The 15,218-nt window shown below is 48.4% G+C and overlaps 1 protein-coding gene across 2 annotated transcripts in view; it reads right to left on the minus strand.

The window, feature by feature from the left end:
• Nucleotides 1–11,570: 11,570 nt before the first annotated feature.
• Nucleotides 11,571–15,218, minus strand: part of MSH2 (mutS homolog 2) — a 78,144-nt gene continuing 74,496 nt past the window's right edge. Inside the window, exon 20 of one of the 2 annotated variants that reach the window (XM_064494517.1) lies at nt 11,571–12,195. The gene's annotated coding sequence lies outside the window, so the exon portion shown is untranslated. The remainder of the gene's footprint in view (nt 12,196–15,218) is intronic. The other variant, XM_064494519.1, reaches the window with a different exon arrangement.

The raw sequence follows: 15,218 nt of genomic DNA on the forward strand, positions 1-15,218 counted from the left end.
ACCGTGTGACCCATCAATATATATACAGCTTCTGACAGGAAATCTTAGAAAAGCACCAGGACTTCTCACACCCTCTGCCTGAGAGGCATCAAAAGCCGTGAAATCTCCCTCCCTGGCAGTGAAGAAAACATATGTGCCTGGAACTCATACACACACACACACACACACACACACACACACACAGCATTAAGAGTCATACTTGAATGTCAGCCTCCCCTTTCCCCTTCCAGTTCATGGCAGGAAGGAAAAAACAAGTTAGGATCTGAGTGACTCTCTAGCTACTTCAGGTCATTTCTTCTTTGGAGGTGAGGGGTAATTTCTAATTTGGATTGGGATTGGTTTTTTAAGCACTGGCTCTAATTTGAGGGTGAAACCAGTGAGAAGGAGCTGGCCAGGAGAGAGGTCAGTCTTGCCAGTTCCTGAAGGGTGGGCTTCCAGAGAGCCGCACTTTCAGGATACACTGTGAGGTCAGTCAGGCCAGCTCCATGAGCCACTTGCCCCAACCCCGCCAACCCTTTCCCCCATCCGAGTGATGGCTGCAGTCACACTGAAGGGATGGCACTCTCAGAGAGGCACAGTTTTTTTTTAGGGCAGAGTTCTCTAGCAGGACCTAGAAATAAAGTATCATCTTTATTCCTTTAAAAGAAAGGAAGATTAGAAGGCATCCAATTAGAGGTGTCACCTAGGCAACGGGAAATAACTTGAGGATCTGAGCCATCCGGAGGGGAAAGTAGACATCCCCATGACAGAGACATCTAGACCGTGAGGATGTAATAGCAGCAAAAAAGCAGCCAGCCCAGAGAAAGTGAGCCCCAGGAACAGCACAGGAGGCTTAAGACACAGTCACCCAGGCTCCTTGAGCCAGACAGGCCAAAGGGGCATCCAGGTGATCCACCGACCAGCACACAGGACTCCACAGAATCCCATCCTCACAAGAGGGAACAGGACCTGCCTACAGAGAGGAAAATCTCAAAACCCTCCTTGGCAGTCTACTCTGTCAGCAGTGCTTCCTAGAGTCTATTCTGAGTTGCTCATGCTGCAGCCTTAGCTGTTTTCACTTCTTTTCCTATGCTTTGCCTTTGGAAGGAGGCAACTGGAAACAGCTTTAGCAAGCTTCTGAGGGAATCGAAAGCATGGTTTGAGGGGCAGGAAAGGGACACTTCGAGTTCACCAACCTCCCAGAGAAACACCAGTCCTCTAGTATACAATGGTAGCTCAGGCCTCAGTGGTATGCATGTATTTTTGCCCATGTTCCCCTGGTCCCCCACTCCGCCCCCCTCCCCTCATCTCAATACATCAGTATCCTTCACCTCAGGCCAAGGGTCTCAGTGTCTCAGATGCCAGGGACTTCTTCCCAGAAGAGCCAGGCTCCCAAGGTCAGGGGGACTGATGGAGCCCAGACTCATGCCTAATGGGCTTGTTTGACATCCTGCTTAAGGGCGAGCATTGAGAACCAGACCTGCTTGACAAGTAGGGATGGGGTCCTCCCATCATTTCAGGATTATAGACATTGATAGGGACCTCTTTCTTTGGTGCAGACTCTTCTGAACCTCAGGCTAAGAAAGGGCTCTATTCTCTTCGATGCTGTGGCCTCTCCCATCATGTGGGGGTCTCCACTCTGACCCACAGCTGGTCACTCACTGTAGTCACAATGCCTCCAGGCTTGAGAAGTTGCTTCCTAACCTGAGGCCTACACCCATCCCTCTCATGTTGAGGCTGTGGGGCTCCCATAAAGACAGCATGGGCTCAAAGAAGCCCTTGCCACCCATCCATGGCCACACAGAAACCAGGGTCTTAGCAAGCGGCCGGGCCTTCTCAGAGCTGAGGAGGCAGAAAAGGAGCATCCTTGCTCCCTTGCTTGCTAAGAAGGCCGGGTGGTCAGGCTGCTGTGTTCTCTGACTGAAGCCAGCTGCTTTGGGCCTATGAAGGAGTCAAAAGGCTCAGGTAGCCTCAGACCCTCAGCTTGTGGAAAATGCCAGACAGTCCTGGGCATTTGCCAGGAGTGTCACACATCACAGCATCACACACACACACACACACACACACACACACACACACACACACACACACACACACACACACACACACACACACACACACACACACACACACACACACACACACACACACACACACACACACGTCAGCCTTACGAAGAGTGACTAGGCCTGTTCCCCAAGGGAAAAAATCCCAGTCTGGGCCACTTTAAGAAGAAAGATTTCACATTTTTAACTCTCTGGAGATCTGCGAGGGCCTGGAAAATTCCTCTCTGTCTTGGGGGAATTTCATGGACACTTTGCATGTATCTGTGTTTTACATAGAAGCCAGCGACCAAACCCAAGCCAAACCCTGGAAAACAGCTGCTAAATTTACCCAGGCTCCTCTGTCCCTCAGACAAGCCTCCAAGCAGGTCCCCTCTTCCTGTACCCTGGGTGGGGGGTGCCTGAGCCCTCCTGGCCACCGGCAGCACATAGAGGCGAAGACCACAGGAGCTGGGGGCCAGGCGGCTTCGTCTTACTGTAACTTTTTACATTCTTCACAAACAAAAAGCACAATTCCACATGCATACTGTCTGGAAAGCACATCCAGGCAGACTGCTTGAGGCATTTCTGAGTCCAGAAAAGGTGCTGGCTGGGGCTCATTTCTTTGTTGGAATGGTTGTTAGAAAATGTGCTGGCCAGTGCCGTTGAAGGCTCCACACTCTGCGAGGTGGGGAGAGGGGTGCTGCTGAAACCATCCCCCAGGACCGGCTCTTCAGCATGGACTCAGGGTCTGGACTCTCGCTCCTGGAGCAGCTCTGACACCTCCAGGCATCGCGCCCAGCCAGTCTCATCACACATTGAGAAGCAGTGAGATTTCTGCACCAACCTGGCCCAAGACCCCCTTCCCCTTTCTGTCAGCCTCTTCTCCTGCCCCCTCCTCCCCTTTGCTTTACAAATCATTTTCTATGCTACCTGTTCTCTCAGGAGGGGGTTAGAGCATGCAGGGCAAGTCTGCAGGGTTTCTTAGACAATACATTTATTTTTCTGAGCAATGCTCCAAGAAAGGGCTTGGAGGGTGTTTAAATTAAAGATGAATAAAATGCAGCCTGCCACCCCTTTGAGCTGTTTGCTTTCTGTCTGTCAGAGCCACCTGCCTCCCGATCTCCCTGATCACACCTCCTCTCAGGAGGACCCAGGAGACATTAGCTCTGAGGATTGGGCCCTGGTGGCAGCGTCCCAGGGGAGTCACTCTGGAAAACAACAGTGACATCCATCTGAGCTGAGAGCACCAATGGACCTCACAGGCAGCTTGGCCAGACTGCCAGAGCTGGAAAGAAGGCAGGGGCATGGAAGAACCCAGCGCTGGGAGAGTTGGGAGATGGTCCCAACCGTGGCTGAGATTCCCAACCCTGGCTGTGCAGCAGATTCTCTGAAGGGAGCTTGGAAAGATACTGATGCCCTGGCCCCATCCTGACTCCCGGAGATTCTAATTTCAGTGGTCTGAGGAGGAGTGCAGGGAGGCACTGGAATTTTTTGGCAGCTGCCCAGGTGATTCTAAAGGGCAACCAGGGTCTTGAACCCACACTCTGAACATGGAGCACTCACACTGTGGGTGGAAAGAGCACCCATTTAGAAGCTAGGAGGTTTGAATTCTAGATCTGCCTCTGGAAGCCAACTTCCTCAGATCCTCAGTTTCTCCATCTCTAAAATGGGATAATGATATTGTCACCCCCCCCACCCCCACCTCTCAGGAGGCTGGGAACTCTGAAAATTGTAAGTGCTCCACAAGTACAGTGTCACTGATATAGAGGCATTTCATGACAAGAGACCTGGTAGCCCCTATTTCTTCTGCAGGGAGCCCCTTCTGCGGGGCCAGCTGGAGAAGAAGGCTGCAGCCAAATGATGGCTTCTGCCCACAATGCCTTTGCAAACATCTTCTTTTGGGCACCTCTTTAATCACCATCTCCAAACTACACTGAGGCTTCCTCTCTCCTCCACAGCCCCCTCCCCAGGTCATCTTTTTCCTTCCAGTTGCCCTAGAGAAGCCCTAGAGATGGGAGTGACTTGATAGGTCCCTCAAGTACAGGCCCTGCCTGCCTCAGTCTGCAAAATCCCTCTGGCTCCTCCCAGTCCCAGAGACTTCATATGGCAGCAGTAACACGCGTTGTACTATTTTCCATTCTGTTTTTTGGTTTTGTTTTGTTTCAATGCTGGTCAAAGCTATTAAACTGATTTCCTGATCTGCCTAGGAATCATACCCAGCAGTTTGCAAAACATGAGCATACGGTGTTTCTGGAAAGAGATCTTCCAGCTAAGACCTACCAGCTAGCTGGGGCAGTGAGGGAGCTTGGTGGGCTCTGGTCACCTATCAGCCTTCCTCTCTCTTTGGGTCTCGTGCCCCAACTGTGTAATCAACTCAGGTGGGTGTTTTAGCTGCATGAAGTGGTCCTTACTTTCCTTTCAAGTTCTAAGGCCTGTGATTCCTACATTTTAAATCCCAGCTGGCCATCCTGGATGGACTGCCACCCCTCTCCCTTCTATGGTCAGTTACTTTTCTGTGAGTGTATTTGTTTTTCTAACAAGAAGATTAAATTAAAAAAAGAACTTACATTTACTTAGCCAGGTCCTTGAACAAGAGATTTGCATATTTACCTCACTTAATCTCCTACCAACCTTGGGAATTTGTTACTTCCCCAACCCAGCATTTTGTCCTGGTCAGAGGGGTTAAGTAACTTTCCTACTTTGGGGTCAGGAACATTCCTTGTTGACTGGAGAGACAAGCGTGAGAAGGACAGAACAGCCTCTACTGCCCACGAACTTCAGGCTTGCGGGAGGCCAACAGCAGACTGGGCACCACAGTCCTGCAGGATGAGGGCTCCACGTCCATGGGCAGTCTGGGTTGCCAGGAGCCCCCAGGGAGAGGCAGCCAGCCCACCAGGAAGTCGGGGAAGACTCTCGGAGGCAGGCTGTCCAGGCTGACCCAGAGGGGCCACAGTGAGCTGGCTGATGGGGGACGGAAGTGTCCCAGGCAGAAGGAGCCGTATGTGAGAAGACAGAGAGGGAAGCTGTGTGCAGTTCTGCAGGCCTGGAGCCCGCAGAGTGCCTTCTCGGCAGGTAAGAAGTGGAGTCTGGGCAAAGAAAATCACATTCATGGCCCCTTCCTACTCCATTTTGAGGGAAATGTTCACAGAAGGGATGATGGTAGAATTACCAAAGAAAGACTTAACCATAAAGCAACGAACCCAGTGATGAGAGCTCACTTCTACCTCTCGGGCTGACTGTTTGCAGATCTCCTCCCCTCAATGAGGTTCCTTTTCTGTGTCAGCAGAATGAGGGACTGGCCTCTCAGTTCTGATACTCTGAGGTTTGGGAGGAGAAATGTAACAGTGCCATGGGGATTCCTATCAAGAACCACCCTCAGCAAACATCAGCCATATGCCTGACCCAGCCTGGACAATTTATTCCAGTTCTTCTTTGTCCATGGACTGGGCAGAGCTTCTGGATACAGGATGGAAGGAAATGTGCCCCACGGAGGACTGGCCAGCTTCCTGCTGAAAGCTGCAGCCTCAACACATCCCCAATCCTGTGAGCACCTCCGTGAGCTCCAGGCCATCATTTTCAATTGTCCCTGCTTCTTCCAGGACAAACGAAGTACCATTCTCTATAGTTGTGCTGTCTGATGCAGGCGCCACCAGCCACACACAGCTCTTTAATTTTAAATGAATTTAAATTAAGTGAAATTCAAAATTCAGCTCTTCTACTGCACTGACCACAGTTCAAATGCTCAGTATCCCCATGTGGCTAATGGCTACCATATTGGCCAGCACACATACAGAACATTTTCGTCATTGTAGCAAGGTCTGTTACACAGTGCTGCTCTAGAGAGAGCTTTGGGATCAGAAAGCTTGAACACCATGGTGGCCCTGTGGCCAGGGGTTGGTGGAAATTGAAGTGGGAGCTCTTCCCCAACCACCATGCCCCACTGTGGTCCCCTCTGCCTCCATGTGACCTCTTCTCCCTTGTCTCTATGGAAAGCCCTCCAGCTGCTGTTCACCATGGGGCATCCATCCCTCCCCTGCCCCCAAGGCAAAGGCATTTGGTTACCCCTTGAGGCCTCCCTCAGGACTTTACACTAGGGTGGATGACATCCATGCTCCGTGGGCATCTCTCTGCAAAATGGGACCCTCTCCCATCACGGCCACCACAGACATTGGGGATATGGGTAGATTTCTTTGGGATACACATAATTACACATAAGAGAGCCACTGGTCCAAAAATGTATGTGCATGCACAACCACGCAAATATTTCTGGAATGTTCCAGGAATTGTTGCAAACAAGATTACAAAGCAAAACTTCATGGAGCTGCTCCCTTTCACTCAGACATTCATTAAGGAATGTTCTAGCAGAGGGAGAGCAAGAAAAGGAGCATTTGCTAGACTCTGCAGATGGAGGTAAATGAGGACCAGCAAGGAGAAGGTCACACAGCAGTTCACTAGCCAAACCACAGCAGAAGCCAAAGAGCCTTCCTGCCAGTCACAGCTCTGTCCAGTCCATTTATCTGCTCCTGTGTTCATTCATTCAACAAACACATATAAACACCTATTGGGTGCATGCTGTGTGCTGGGCCCTACAGAGGTTATAGTCAATAATACATGAATCTAGCCCTTCATGGTCTAGGAGCTACAGCATGGCAGTAGGTGACCACAGAAGCAGATGCACCCAGGGCTCAGGGCTGAGCCCCATGCTGAGCACTGTCTGGCTCTGTACTTCACCCTAGCTCTACTCCTCTGGCCCCCCATTCCACATCTACCTTCCACCTGGCCAAGAATAAGATACTTTCTTTGTTTATTAAAATCTCAGCAGCCAGTTAACACCAGAGTTTAGTGACCTCTTCTACCCACACTCCATCTTCTTGGCTTCTCTACCTAAAATTGCTCCCGACCAGGTTCTCACACCCAGGTCACAGGACTGCTGAGTTTCACTCAGCAGGCACAAGCCATGATGGTTCATCATATTCCTGGTTGGAATCATAGCTGCCTGCAGGTGAGACTTTAGGGTTGTTGAGAAGGCCTATCAAAATAAGCTGTGGAACTTTGGCTTCTGTCTGCTGGGACGCTCTTCTGAGAACAGTATTCCTGCCCCGCTATCCTTTGGGAAAACTCCAGACCACCTCCCTGTGGTCCAGTGGACCTGTGGATCACAGGGTGCCTACTGTATTCATTAGAAATGCATTCAACTGCAATTAACAGACAGCCCAAGAGACAGTAGCTTAAAAAAAAATAGAAACAGGGGTTTATGTGATTAAGACAACCAGAAGTCTGGGTGCAGGTGGTGGGGTGGTCCGTGACTCGGTGGTGCCCTCAGTAAGGCTGGTTCCTCCTCTCTTCCTTCTCTGCCATCCTTAGCATCCTGGCTTTGGTCCTCATGCCTATGACCTCAGGTGCCAGAGGGAGCTACACTGCCAAGTCTCACATCCATGTTACCAGCAGTAAGAAGTAGGGAGAGAGACTTCCTGGTATGCCTTGTATGCCTTTCCCAGGCTTCCTCAGGGACTTTCTGCTGGCATCTTATTGACCAGGAGAGTGTCACATTGGTCACCACTGCCTATAAGGGAGGCCAGGAGATGGTGCATCTTTCTTTCAATCCTCTATACAAGAGGACAAGGCCAAGGAGTTGGGATGGTGTGGAGTAAGACCATCGACGGTCCTAGCCACCCCTCCCCTCTTGGCTGGATCAATCATGGCTCCACATCCTCGGAGACACAGTCATTGGTCTAAGGGAGGGCACATGCCCCAGGCCAGGGGAGCAGTCCTTGGCCTTATGAAGACTGGAGGTGACAGAGTAGTCCTTTCTCCTCTTAGATTACAAACTAGGCCTAGTACACCAGTCAGGGCAAAGTTAATATAGAATCCCATCCAGCTGGTTTAAGCAGAAAAGATTTATTATAGGTGATAAACTTTGACCTGGCCACTTGGCCCACTGACACTGACAACCGAAAGGGTGACATAATCCAATTCAGGCATGTCACAGGGCACTGGTGTCATATTTCCCAGGAAGAGTCTTATGTGCTTAGGAGAGACACCTGGATACCATAATCCTGAGATGGGCACCACATGCAAACAATAGGCCACCAATAGTTCCCCAATATTTACACCCCAACAAATCCAGCCAACACCAATCAGAGATTTTGCTTTTCTGCTATGGGACAGAGGGGGAATTTGCAGTCTTGTTTCTTTTTTTAATTGAGGCATAGTTGACATGTAACATTATATTAATTTCAGGTGTATAACATAATAATTCAATATTTGTATACACTGCAAAATGATCACCACAATAAGTCTCATTACCAACTGTCACATACAAAGTTACAAGATTCTTGTGTGTGTGTGATGAGAACTTTTAAGATTTACTCGCTTAGCAACTCTTCAATACGCAATACAGTATCATTAACTATAGTCACCATGCTGTACTTTACAGCAGTCTTTTGATTTTAAAAGACCTATTCCATTTCGCCTCCTCAAACTTCATCTAGACAGCCTTCCTAGACCCTGTCTTGGATCAGGTTTTCTGCTTGGCAGTCAAATTTTTTGCTCAGCACTCTAGTTTGGGTCTCTGTTGGGCTTTATTTTTTAATTTAACCTTGGCTGTTAAATGGCCTATTTATCACTGGGAAAGCTGAAAAGACTCTAGGTTGAGCTCTCAGGACTCTCAGGAGAGACACACCCACAGGGCCAGGTCACTAAGTAGAGTGCCACCTCTCCTATGATCAGGAAGTAGCCCTTTTCATGAAGGCTGCCATGAAAAAGAAGCCACTCCCCTCAAACCAGATACACTCACTTGCCAGCAGAAAACAGCAGAAGCATGGGCTCCACCTCCAATCTGCCTTTCAAATCTTGGGCAAATGCATCTAACGTGCAGAATCTCATCCTGATTGGTAGATGCAAGAGTCTGGGAAATGTAGTTTTCAGCCCTCTAGCCTCTGCAGTACAGGACAGCCCACTAGAAGGAGGGTGGGGTAGATGGGGTGTGCATGTCTACCACATACTGCCAGCAGGGGCTGTCAGTCAGCGATTATTCCCCTTCTCTGCCACGCGGAGGATCTGCCTACAATAGGGGACAGGGAGGCCACTGCGCAAAGGGAAGCAGAGGCAGACCTACCTGCCTGTTTGAGCCCAGCTGTGCTCCCTGAGGGCTGATGCCTGTAGTTCTTCCTCCAAATCAGGGAGCCTCCTCAGCTTTCTTCCCACCAGTGTGAGCCTGTAATTTCCCCCTTTGCCTTTGGGCTGACTTAGGTTAACTTACAACAGAAAAAATTGGGGCTAACATTGTCTCTTTACCCCAAATTAACTCCTTCCTTGCTCCTTGCGGGCTGAAATACCTTTTACAGCAACAGCCACTTTCATAGGAAAGCTCAGTTTTGGAAGGCAGACATCTCCAAGAGAGAGAGTATGATGACGTAGTCACACTAAAGTGTAAATGACTGACAACGGAACTTCTTCCAAGATCAGGTTCTGATAGAGCAGAGGGAGGGGAAGGAAAAGCCTTGGCTCCTGGCTGATGGCAATGGGAGCCCTGCCAATCAGACAAAGGCCACAGAAAAGGCTATTCAAGGGTATCGTGGATCAACTTTGCCCACTCTGTCTTCAGAGAACTAAAGCTGAATAGAAGCCCTAACACTCTTTGCCTTAAAAAATAAATTTCCAGCCATCCACTATTACATTTCTAACAAATGCTCAGTCTCCTGTGTTGACTTAATGTTTATGTGACAGGGCTCTGCCAGCCTGGCTTCTAATTCTATTAACCAAACACCCCAACATTCACAGGAGCCTCTCAATCTGTCTCCATCTTCCATGTTCGAACTTCCCCAGATTCTCTTCTGAGCATCCAGAGCTTGAGGCAAGAGGGCAGGAAGGAGATTTTTCCTGGCTAGAGAGACAGAGAGCATCTCTGTTCCAAAAACTTGGAAGGTCTGCCCCTCCCCAGCCCACCTATCTCATCCCACTCTCCCTAACAGGGAATTTTCCTTTTCATTGGTTAAAAATCAAAATAATAAAAAGAGGGGAAATTATTTTTCTGGCAAGTTTATTCATCCTAAACAAGGTAACGGAACAATGCAATGTACTGGAGGCAGAATCAAGTGTTTTGGCCTGGAGAAGTTTTAGGGTGCTGCCTTCTCCTGGATGTTCCAGTTCCTCTCAACAACTTTTCCTAAAGGCACTGGGGCCCCCCTCAGACCTCCCACAGCCTCCCATCCTCTCTGCACTGGGAATGTGGGGTCTGCACGCAGACTCCAGTTGGGTTCACACCCACTGCTCCATCATTGATGCACTGTAGGAACTTCACTCCTGCTGCAGAAACTCTAGAGAGATTTGCCATCAATCCCAGTGCCCCCTTAGTGGTGAAATAAGCCATCTGACCACAGAAGGAGCAAACCAAACATCACTGTCATTCCACCTCCTGCTCCAGCTTACCCACTGCACAACACGGAAGCCACTTAGAGCCACACAGGCAAGCAGCCTGTGGACGAGGCCAGATTCCAGTCTGGGTCAGCCACCTCTCTCCTGGGAGATCCAAGAAATCCCCCCAAACTACAAATGCCCACACAGGCCACCTTTAGCCATGGTTTAGGCTGACCCTCCCATGTTACAGCACTGGCTGGAGAGGAAAACTTAGCCAGGCTTCCTGGTTGTACCTGGGGAAAGCCTGGACAGAGTACTGCTGCTCTTCCGGCAGACAGCCTCTGCTTTTCTACCCCATCACGCCATAGCCAGGGAGAAGATGGCCTTGACCTCAACCCCCAAGGGGAAGCTCCCCTCCACTGCTTACAAGTTCAGTATCTCCTAACATTTTCCTCTCCATTACTCACTTCAAGGCCTTCAAGGTCTAACCCCAGGTGATCCTGGCCCACCTGTAGAGTCCCCCAGACAATTGCCTGGAGAGTCGTCCAGATCCACATTAGACTTTGTATGAACAAGAAATACACCTCTGAAACGTTCAGCCACTGAGGTGGGGATTGTTTATTACTGCAGCTTAGCCTTGCTTATCCTGACTGGTACACACTTGTTCATCTCCTGACCTACAGTTGTTCTCATCATGGTTCCTGAATGTGTACGGTCCCCACCTGCTCCCAAAGCTCATGATCTTTCCCAAGAACAAGGGCCACATCTTCCCCCTTTTACCATTTACTTGAACAAGTCCAGCCTTGTTGGGGATTGCTTTTCTCACCCAGAAAGTGGAGTTTAAAATGTTAGCCCAAAAGGAAACTATAAACAAAACAAAAGGAAATGATAAACAAAACAAAAAGAATGGGAGAAAATATTTGCAAACGATGTGACTGACAAGGATTTAATTTCTGGAATATACAAACAGCTCATACAACTCAATAACAACAACAAAAAATAAACAACCCAATTAAAAACTAGGCAGAAGACCTAAACAAACATTTCTCCAGTGAAGACATACAAATGGCCAATAGGCACATGAAAAAAAAGCTCAATATTGCTAACTATTAGAGAAATGCAAATCAAAACTACAATGAGGTATCACCTCACACCAGTCACAATGGCCATCATTCAAAAGTCCACAAACAGTAAATGCTGGAGAGGGTGGGGATAAAAGGGAACCCTCCTACACTGTTGGGAATGTAGTTTGGTGCAGCCATTATGGAAAACAGTATGGAGATTCCTTAAAAAACTAAAAATAGACTTCCATATGATCCAGCAATCCCAATTCTAGGCATATGTCTGGAGGAAACTCTAATTTGAAAAGATACATGCACCCCAGTGTTCCTAGGAGCACTATATACAATAGCCAAGACATGGAAATAAATGTTCATTGACAGATGATTGGATAAAGAAGATGTGGTATATAATATAATGGAATACTACTCAGCCATACAAAAGAATAAAATAATGCCATTTGCAGCAACATGGATAGACGTGGAGATTGTCACACTAGTGAAGCCAGAAATAGGAAGAAAAATACCACTTGATATTACTTTTTTTCTTTTTCTTTTTTTCTCTTACCAGATTTTGTGAGAATCCTGTATTTCCAAGAGAGAGACACTCTGCCAGAGTTCAGTAGGTGTTCTGTGCAATTCAGTGGGTTTGTAGTTGTAATTCTTGGTGTATTTGTGGGAGAGGGCGAGCTGTGATTCTCTCTACTCTGCCATCTTGGCTAGAAGTCCCACTTGATATCACTTATATGTGGGATCTAAAAAAAGTGAGACAAATGAACTTATTTACAAAACAGAAACAGACTCACAGACATAGAAAATAAAGTGGTGGTTACCAGACAGGAAAAATTGGGAGTTCAGGATTTGTAGATACTAACTACAATATATAAAATTGCAAGGTTCTACTGTATAGCACAGGGAACTATATTCAATACCTTGTAATAGCCTATAATGAAAAAGAATATGAAAAGGAATATATACATATATAGGTATAACTGAATCACAATGCTGTAAATACTAGAAATTAACACAACATTGCAAACTCACTATATTTCAATTTTTTTTTAATTTAAAAAATAAAACATAAAAAACCAAAATGTTAGCCCATATCTCGCAGGGTTTTTGTGAGAATAAAAAGAGATAAAGTTTGAAACAGCACAATTGTTAAGGTATAAAATCTCTTTACTTCACCTTTCTCCATCATCATCCCCCAACTCCCTCTGCCCCAGTGCCCGTGTCACGGCCAGGCCCTCACCAGTGCTTACTTCTGCTCACTGAGAATGAAGTGACCAGCACACCACCTAAGGCATTCAAGAAAACCCACAACTCCCAGGCAAGTCAGCAGCTGCCTGGGATTGAGATTTCAGTCGTCTCTGCCCACATTTCACCAGTTGTACCACTTAAAGAAAAAATGTTTCTCCACCAGCTTCTTGGTGTTGAAAATTGGCAAGACCACTTGCTGTGTAAGATCTCTGAAACAAGCATGAGGCTCAGGCCCAGGCACCTTTTGTCAGGGGTCCCCAAGACCACCCTCGGGTTCAAAGATTCACTAGAAGGGCTCACAGAAATCAGACAAGCTATTATACTCACAGTTGTGGGTTATTACAGTAAAGGATACAGATTAATATCAGCAAAGGAAAAGAGCACATAGAACAGAATCCAGGAGAAACCAGGCGCAACCACCCAGGGATCTGCTCCTAGCAGAACCACATGGACAGGACTTAATTCTCCCAGTAATGACGTGTGACAACATGTACAAAGTATTGCTGACAAGGGAAGCTCACCTGAGACTTGGTGTCTAGGGTTTTCATTGAGGGGTCAGTCACATAGGCAGGGAACACCCACAGAATGACCCTGGTACTCAGTCTTTAGTCCCTCTAGAGAGCAAACAGACACGGCATTGCCCAGGCCCAGGTGATCACCATGCATCACATTGTTAGCATCAACTACAGAGCATGGCTCAAGCTCTCAGGTGTACAAAGACCCCGCTACCAGGCAGGATCTTACAAGGGCTCAGAGGTGATCTCCCAAGAGCATCTCAAGGGCCAGGCCTTTGGAGTGTGCAGGATGTGGCCGCTGAGTCGACCCTCTCCCGCACACACCAGCACCCGGGCATTGTTCTTCATGGGGAGGTAGCCTCTGCCTCCCTGCATCATGCCGACAGAGGCCAGTGGCCCAAGGAGGCTGGACGAGCAGTGGAAGCCACAGCTGGGTTCAGCTCTGTGCCCCCTCCCAGCAGAACCGGCACCAGATCCCAGCCCCAAAGACCCTGCTCCCCTAACAGGGACCTAAGGGGCTAATGTGTTCTCTCTGGTGGCCATGAAAACTGTCCTGCTGAGGCCATCAGTGGTGACACTTCCCTTCTACTTCCTGAACCTCCATGCGAGTGGAAGGGGTCATGATGCATCCCGCTCTCACCACCCCTAGTGACGTCACTCCACTTTAATCACTTTCACACGTGGCCCATCTTCAGCTCTTCTGGAAGCCGGGGGTTCTCTCTCTACCAATGTTACTTTCCCTAACAGTGTCCCCAAGAGCAGGCCCGGCTGTCTCTTTTTCCTATAGCCCTTTTACTCAAGGAGCCAGTAACAATCCAGGTCAAAGTGCAATCCTATAGCACTATAGTGTCATACCCAAAAGTACCTCTCCCCACAGAATTCCAAGGTCCAAAGCAAGTGCCTCAAGTCTTTGCAACCCCAAAGAAACTTTGGGGAGTTTCTTCTCTACTTTGTAAACTCCCTGGTGGATAAAGGGGTGGTCTCTTTCTTTCATCTTGGGGTTGTGTTCCTCCCACTCCAAAGGCCATAGGGAACCCTGATTCCTGTACAAAGATATGCCAATTCTGCCTGGGCCTGTGGAGCTGCCAGGCAGGCAAACGAGCCCCCCACAGAGATGCAAGTAAAACAGAGTCATAATAACTCATGCCCAGAAGATGACATATGTGAAAAAATTGTCTACTGTTGAAGGTCTTATGAATAAAAATGAGGATTACTATTCTTTTGCTGACAGAGACTTTCCTCCACAATATGACTTGAAGAGTAACTAACCAGGGAGAAGGGAGATATTGTGATTTCCACTTATACTACCATGCAAATAAATGGCTGATAACACAATGCTTGCAAAGGGCTATGTATGGCAAAGTTAAAGGCAGAAATAGCAGGCTTTACAGGGGGAGGACACAGGTAAGTAGTAGAGCATGTGCTTAGCATGCACAAGGTCCCAGGTTCAATCCCTAGTACTTCCATTAAAATAAATAAATAATAAGTAAATAAAACCTAATTACTTCCCCCACCCCAAAAATCAAGAGAAAAAAAAATAGCAGGCCGTACTGGTACCACGGGAGTGGTGGGGGGAAAGGCTGCTAGTGGAGAAGGTGGAGGCACAAAGACCTTGCCAGAAGCTCAGAAGCCCAGCCTCAAAGAGACAGGAGCCTCACTCCACAAGTCACCTAGACAGGGCTTCTGGAGGGGCAGGCCCACAGCCAGGGTTGGGGATAGACTTTGAAGCCAGACCACGATCATGGGCAGTCACACCACGGATTCAGTCTCCAGAACCGCATGCACAATCTGTGTTTCCCAAGCCCCTCTGCCCCGCTGGCTTGTGGCCCTGTCTCCTCTGATGGTGACACCAGTGAGGCCAGGCCTGGCAGACAGTGCTCCCTGGCAGCCCCCAGCTGCCACAGTACGGTCTCATCTCCCTCCTCCTCAGAGGCCTGTCCATTCAGGTGACACCTGCTCTCAGCTTTTACACTATGGGAAGAGCACTGAGAAGGATATGGTCT

Source organism: Camelus dromedarius, chromosome 15 (genome assembly GCF_036321535.1).
Source record: "Camelus dromedarius isolate mCamDro1 chromosome 15, mCamDro1.pat, whole genome shotgun sequence".
Taxonomy (NCBI): Eukaryota; Metazoa; Chordata; class Mammalia; order Artiodactyla; family Camelidae; genus Camelus; species Camelus dromedarius.